This window comes from Oryzias latipes, chromosome 17, assembly GCF_002234675.1.
Source record: "Oryzias latipes chromosome 17, ASM223467v1".
NCBI lineage: Eukaryota > Metazoa > Chordata > Actinopteri > Beloniformes > Adrianichthyidae > Oryzias > Oryzias latipes.
The window spans coordinates 3,537,942-3,545,429 of record NC_019875.2 but is presented as its reverse complement, the minus strand read 5'-3'; the positions used below and the strand labels follow the sequence as shown (position 1 = coordinate 3,545,429).

The window sequence follows — 7,488 nt, the reverse complement described above, 5'->3', positions numbered from 1 at the left end:
GGAGTTTTTCCTTACCGTGAAGGGGGAGTCTAAGGGGCAGGAAAATCAGTTTAGTTTAGTCTGTTTTGTTTAAGTTTAGTATAATCCTAATGCATTCTATGTATTCATGATCCCTTTTTGATTGTATGTTTACCTTACAATTTCCGGTACGAAGCCCATTGAGACGTCTGTAGTTCGAATTTGCGCTAAATAAAAAACTATATTTAATTAAATTAGGGAATTTATACCGTGATTGCTGTAATCTAGCCACAGGGGTTGCAAGCCAGTAACTTCTGTGCCGGTCCCAAGCCCGGATAAATAGAGAGGGTTGCGTCAGGAAGGGCATCCGGCGTAAAAATTGCCAAAATAACCATGCGAATCACCCACAACACTTTAGACATACCGGATCGGTCGAGGCCCGGGTTAACAACGACCGCCACCGATGCTGTTAACCTACAGGGTGTCGGTGGAAATTTGACTACTGTTGGTCGAAGAAAGAGGGGAGGCAGAAGGGTCCGTTGCCAGAGAGAGAAGGGAAAAGGCAGGAACATAGGTTTGAGAATAGGGACTCTTAACGTTGGCACAATGACAGGGAAAGGCAGAGAGCTGGCAGACATGATGGAGAGAAGGAAGGTAGATGTACTGTGTGTGCAGGAGACAAGGTGGAAGGGCAGCAAGGCACGTAGTATTGGAGGAGGATACAAACTTTTCTATCATGGTGTTGATAGGAAGAGAAACGGGGTAGGAGTGATTCTGAAGGGGGAGTTTGTAAACAGTGTTCTAGAGGTGAAAAGAGTCTCAGACAGGATGATGAGCCTAAAGTTAGAAATTGAAGGGGTGATGGTGAATGTAGTCAGTGGGTATGCGCCACAGGTTGGCTGTGAGTTAGAAGTGAAGGAGAGATTCTGGAGTGAGTTGGATGAGGTCATAGAGAGTTTTCCCAGAGGAGAGAGAGTTGTTATTGGAGCAGACTTTAATGGGCATGTTGGTGAGGGCAACAGAGGTGATGAGGAGGTGATGGGCAGGTTTGGTGTGAAGGAAAGGAATCTGGAGGGACAGATGGTGGTGGACTTTGCGAAGAGGATGGAAATGGCTGTAGTCAACACTTACTTCCAGAAGAGAGAGGAACATAGAGTGACATACAGAAGTGGAGGTAGGAGTACTCAGGTGGACTACATCCTATGTAGACGAGGTCATTTGAGAGAGGTTAATGACTGCAAAGTGGTGGTAGGAGAGAGTGTAGCCAGACAGCACCGCATGGTGGTGTGTAAGATGACTCTGGAGGTCAGGAAGAAGAAGAGATGGAAAACAGAAAAGAAGACCAAGTGGTGGAAGCTACAGAATGAAGAAACTTGTGAGGAATTTAGGCAGAAGTTGAGGCAGGTCCTGGGTGGTCAGGATGAGCTTCCAGATGACTGGGAAACTACAGCAGAGATTATCAGGGAAACAGGTAGGAAGGTGCTAGGTGTGTCATCTGGAAAGAGGAAAGACGGTAAAGACACTTGGTGGTGGAATGAGGAAGTACAGGAATGCGTCCAGAGGAAGAGGTTGGCTAAAAGGAAGTGGGATGTAGAAAGGACTGAGGAAGGTAGACAGGAGTTCAAGGAAGCGCAGCGTAGAGTGAAGAGAGAGGTGGCAAAGGCCAAACAGAAAGCTTACGATGAGCTTTATGACAGGTTAGACACAAAGGAAGGAGAGAAGGACTTGTACAGGCTAGCCAGACAGAGAGACAGAGATGGGAAGGACGTGCAACAGATAAGGGTGATTAAGGACAGAGATGGAAAGGTGCTAACAACCCAAGAGAGTGTACAGAAAAGATGGAAGGAGTATTTTGAGGAGCTGATGAACGAGGAAAATGACAGGGAAAGAAGGGAGGAAGATGTGGTTGTTGTGGAGCAGGAAGTAGCAGAGATTGGAAAGGATGAGGTTAGGAAGGCTCTGAAAAGGATGAAGAGCGGAAAGGCCGTTGGTCCTGATGACGTACCTGTGGAGGTATGGAAGTGCTTAGGAGAGACAGCAGTGGAATTTCTAACGAGGTTGTTCAATAGGATTTTAGAGAGTGAGAAGATGCCTGAGGAATGGAGGAGAAGCGTTCTGGTTCCGATCTTTAAAAACAAGGGTGACATGCAGAACTGCAGCAACTATAGAGGAATAAAGTTGATGAGCCACACAATGAAGTTGTGGGAAAGAGTAGTGGAAGCCAGGCTTAGGAAGAAGGTGGAGATCTGTGAGCAGCAGTATGGTTTCATGCCCCGTAAGAGCACCACTGATGCCATTTTTGCTTTGAGAATGTTGATGGAAAAGTACAGAGAAGGTCAGAAGGAGCTGCATTGTGTGTTCGTAGATTTAGAGAAGGCGTATGACAGGGTGCCGAGGGAGGAGCTGTGGTACTGTATGAGGTCGTCTGGAGTGGCAGAGAAGTATGTCAGAGTAGTTCAGGACATGTATGAGAGAAGTATGACGGTGGTGAGATGTGCTTTAGGTCAGACAGAGGAGTTCAAGGTGGAGGTGGGACTACACCAAGGATCAGCTTTGAGTCCTTTTTTGTTTGCTATGCTGATGGACAGGCTGACAGACGAGGTAAGACAGGAATCTCCCTGGACAATGATGTTTGCGGATGACATTGTAATTTGCAGGGAGAGCAGAGAGCAGGTGGAGGAACAGCTAGAGAGGTGGAGGTTTGCTCTGGAAAGAAGAGGTATGAAGGTCAGTCGTAGTAAGACAGAATACATGTGTCTGAACGAGAGGGATCAAGGTAGAAGCGTTAGGTTACAGGGGACTGAGGTGAAGAAGGTGCAGGAGTTTAAGTACTTGGGGTCAACAGTTCAGTGTGATGGGGATTGTGGAAAAGAGGTGAAGAGGCGAGTGCAGGCAGGTTGGAGCGGTTGGAGGAAAGTGTCAGGAGTGTTGTGTGACAGAAGAGTGCCAGCAAGACTCAAAGGAAAGGTGTACAAGACAGTGGTGAGACCAGCTCTGCTCTATGGGTTAGAGACGGTAGCAGTGAGACAGAGACAAGAGGCTGAGATGGAGGTAGCAGAGATGAAGATGTTGAGGTTCTCCTTAGGAGTGACCAGGTTAGACAGGATAAGGAACGAGTACATCAGAGGGACGGCTCATGTTGCCTGTGTTAGCGACAAAGTCAGAGAAGCCAGACTGAGATGGTTTGGACATGTTCAGAGGAGGGATAGTGGATATATTGGTAGAAGGATGTTGGAGATGGAGCTGCCTGGCCGGAGGACAAGAGGACGGCCAAAGAGGAGATATATGGATGTCTTAACAGAGGACATGAAGTTGGCTAACGTTAGGGTAGAAGATGTTCATGATAGAGTGAGGTGGAAAAGGATGATTCGCTGTGGCGACCCCTGATGGGAAAAGCCGAAAGAGAAAGAAGAAGAAGATACCGTGATTGCTGTCTTCTCATGCCTTTTACAAGTTTGCATGTGCATGTATTAGGGAGTTAATAAATTTTGTCTGGCCTCACGGACCCGGAGAAAGTATGTGTGGCCGACTTTTATCCTTAAAATATGTGTGGGGAATTATGGAGCAACGTGGATCGTTTCTGCATGCATTACAAGTGGCCGACGTGAATTTCCACCGTTTGTGTGTTTGAACGTACGTAAATAAATGCATTAACTAATTAACCGCCTTTATAATATGTACAATCGTGTTTTAAGAATTTTCTTTAGGAAAAAGCTCCCTTTTCTATATGGCTACAGGAGAAAAGGGCAGACTGAGCAAAGCTGCTGACTGTAACAGTAGTTATATCCTAAAGTCTCTTGGAAATAAAGTATAACTGTATCTGTAATTTATTGATCAATGGTTTATTGTTATATGTAAAATTATATCACAATATAAATATATAATTCATCACACCCAGGTTCCACAGATATTGTGTAATAACTTGTGTATTTATGCTCAGTCTCACACAACTCAAGGAGTGTGTAGTCTCAGGTGGGTTAAACATGGAAAGTAGAACCCCTGACCTCATGCTAGACGTGCATGTGTGGGTTTTCTCCGGGCCTTCCTTCCAGCGTCCAAAAACATGCTTCATAGGTAAACTGGTCACTCTAAAGTGTCGATAGGTGTGATATGAGAGTGTGTGGGTGTGTGATTGTGGTCCTGCGACAGGCTGGCGAGCTGTCCAGGATGTCCCCGCCTTCACCAGCATGTGGCAGGGATAGGCTCCAGCAGCCCCGTGACCCCAAAAGGAATTAAACGGAATAGAAGATGAATGAATGTAATGCTACAGTCATAGAGCATCATACATATACAAATATAGACAAAAAAAACATGGAAAAAACAAAAACAGCAGACACTGCGATTTACTGTTCCTCAAAACATACATACACCTTTAAGTTTTGATTGTCCATAATTTCTGTACAAAATGCTTCACAGTCACTGAAAAACTGAAATGAAAAGACGAAAAGCTCCCTCAGTTCCACCAATCTCTCATCTTCACTCATGAGGGAGCAGTTTTGGAGCTCTTTAAGAATCTCCTTCTGTTCTCCTTCATCCACCCCCAGAACATCAGGCAGGGAACATCTTCCTTTAAAGGACTGCACAATTGCACCATGTGGCTGCCTCAATGGTGCTGTGTAGTAAAGCATCTTCTTCCTGCACAGAAAAAAAGGTCATACTTAGAGTATATACTGGAGATGGCAACAAACGGTGAGTTCAGAAGGATCCATACATTCCTTCCTGTCCCACTGCTGGTCTTCATGTCACCTTCCCCTACAAAGAGAATAGAATGAAAATGAAAAGATTACACTAAAAAAAGATCCTGGACATCCCATCTCCCAAACTTTTATAATAAATACAATATTCTATTATATTTGAAGGGGCATCTCAGGTCACCTAAATAATCTATCAGAGACTGAAAGCATGCAGAGAAAAACTATGTCTGTATGTATACAACAGCTCTAGCTTCAATAGTACCTTCTGAGATGGATTCAGAATGCATCTTTTTCAGTGAAGCATCTTCTTCATCCTGAAAGTGGCAGAGGGATTAACAACAGTTTTAAAGAAGAGTTTCAATATGTGCCTCATTCATTAAATGAGCTCTTCTCACCTGGAGTTTCTGCTCCTCCTTTTTCTGGCTGCATTCTTGCTTCTTCAGACCTTGGTGAATCAATCAAAATGAATGTTCACCATCAAAATGTTAATAGAAGGTCAATCCACATGGTTTTCAGTAAAATATGTAATAATAAAATAAATATTTTAAAAGTAGGATCATATAAAGAGCACTTACGGCATTGGAAAGTTCGTTATTAGGTGAAGACACCACCATCTCCTAATTTGCTGCATGTTTTCCTTTGGAGAAATAAATACACAGTAGGTCATTTTGATCCACAACCCAAAAGTGTCTTGAATTCACTCAACACAAACTGACCAGAATTTACTCACACCTGGAATCACATTTAGTCCCAGTGACAATGTACAGGGCTGCACGGTGGCGCAGTGGTTAGCGCTCTTGCCTCACCAGCTTGATCCCCCAGCTGGGGGACATGAAAAACACAACATCAATGGGGGACCTTTCTGTGTGGAGTTTGCATGTTCTCCCCGTGCATGCGTGGGTTTTCTCCGGGATCTCCGGTTTCCTCCCACCGTCCAAAAACATGCTTCATAGGTTGATTGGCAACTCTAAATTGTCCATAGGTGTGAGTGTGAGAGTGAATGGATGTGTGATTGAGGATATTCCACCCTGCGACAGACTGGCGACCAGTCCAGGGCATCCCTTGCCTACGCCCAAGTGGCCGGGATAGGCTCCGGCAACCCCGTGACCCCGAAAGTGAATAAACGGTTAAGATGAATGAATGAATGAATGACAATGTACAGAGCGTACTGAAATTCAAAAAGTCCATGTTAATATCTAGAATCCATGTGACATTTATGAATGTTATCTTTATATAACATGGTCACTTACAAAAGAAATAAATATTAACCAGTTTTTAAGTCCTTAATTCTTGTTTTCACTTTTTAATGCACACACAGCAGCCAGTCAGAATAGAGTTTTCACCCAGTGCATGGTATAATTTATGTTATAAAATCATGTTAAAATCCAGGGCAGTACATATTGTCATGTCTCGTCAAGTTTCCTGTTGTCTCGTGTGGGGTTTCCTGTTTTGTTTTGAAAGTCTAACCTACCTCTCGTTCCAGACCTTCCCCTTCCTGCTGTGTCTGCTCCCCACACCTGTGTCTGCCTCATCATCCCTGATCATTCCCACCTGTGCCTCCCCTCCTCATGTATTTATAGCCTGTGTTTCCCTTTGTCCTGTGCCTGTTTGTCATGTGCTTTCACCTGCCAAAGCTAGCTTCTCTCTTGATTCAAGAAATTAAATCCTTAAGCTCTGCATCTGAGTCCAGTCCTGTGTTCTGCCTTGTCACATATACATAGTCCCACACTAAAGTTTTTAGTGATTAGGGTGAGAATTCGGACACAGCCTAGATGTACCTTTGTGTTTCATGGACGAATGGGTTCCCATGTCATGTGGAGGGCCACAGCAGGCTCTGCATCCTTCTTGTTTCAGCAAAATGGTCAATGGAACGTTGTTGTTTTTTTTCGGCGTTGGTTTGTCATCGTCCACTAAAACTGTAACGTGTCCCTATATAAAGACAGAAATAATACAGGTGAAATAAACAAAGTTTTACCGACATTGGAAGACACAAATAGCTTGCCAGAAACTTCCAGAGAAGAGCCACGGCGCAAGCTAAGCTAACTAAACTAGCTTTGTGTAATTAACCTGAACCACGTAAGAACGGCAGGAAAAAAAAAGCACAATACATTTGAAAATATGAAATAACAGCCTCATCTGCAGTGGAACTGAATAATTGTGGTGGAAAAGCGAGCAATAATCACAACAACAGTTTTCTTTTCATTAACTTACCGTATCTTTGTTGATGCGTGTGTTCCTCCCCTCCAAAGAACTTCTTCAAACTCAGCAGTGCACCCTCTATCAACCGTACTCTCTTCTTTGGCTGTCGTCTTTCTTCCTCATACAATTCACAATGACACAAAATTTGCTCCACGGATTCTTCCCCTTTCCTGCAATCACAACTGCACTGACGAAGGGGAATCAACTGCACGGGCTCAACGTGGGCGGGGTTAACATTCCATAGCGTGTTCACATTCCTCGGCGTTCCAGCATTCCACGACGTTGAGCAATTCTGCAGGCTGCAGCCAGGGCTTACTTGATCTAATTAGGGCTCAGCAGGAGCGTTTCTGTTTGCCCATATTTCTTTTCATATGGCAGTTTTGTTGTTCCACCTTAGTTTATTCTTCCTGTTATGTTGTTTCTTTATGTTGCACCATGAGTGTGGGAGGGGGAGAGGTTGATGACCCTTGTGCAATGTTCAGTGTGGTGTGTGTTCAAAACAATTGGGCTTGTCAGACCGGAAAGGAGATTGCGCCCTCAGCTTCTCTTTCTGCCTCCTTCTCTCTGAGACTGTTCAGAGTCATGCGGTGAATGGGACACGTATAGTTGTCCAGTGCAGCCAATTGTTTGGCAGTCA

At 44.4% G+C, this 7,488-nt stretch overlaps 2 long non-coding RNA genes across 2 annotated transcripts; both read right to left on the bottom strand.

The window, feature by feature from the left end:
* Positions 1 to 4,190: 4,190 nt before the first annotated feature.
* LOC105356107 lies at positions 4,191 to 5,476 on the bottom strand. The gene is made up of 6 exons (XR_002875115.1): positions 5,385 to 5,476; positions 5,228 to 5,289; positions 5,048 to 5,097; positions 4,915 to 4,966; positions 4,670 to 4,710; positions 4,191 to 4,593 (listed from the first exon to the last, which is right to left on the bottom strand). It is a non-coding gene; the product is annotated as an uncharacterized LOC105356107 (long non-coding RNA).
* A 1,064-nt stretch (positions 5,477 to 6,540) lies between these two features.
* LOC111949071 lies at positions 6,541 to 7,155 on the bottom strand. The gene is made up of 2 exons (XR_002875100.1): positions 6,864 to 7,155; positions 6,541 to 6,581 (listed from the first exon to the last, which is right to left on the bottom strand). It is a non-coding gene; the product is annotated as an uncharacterized LOC111949071 (long non-coding RNA).
* Positions 7,156 to 7,488: the final 333 nt, after the last annotated feature.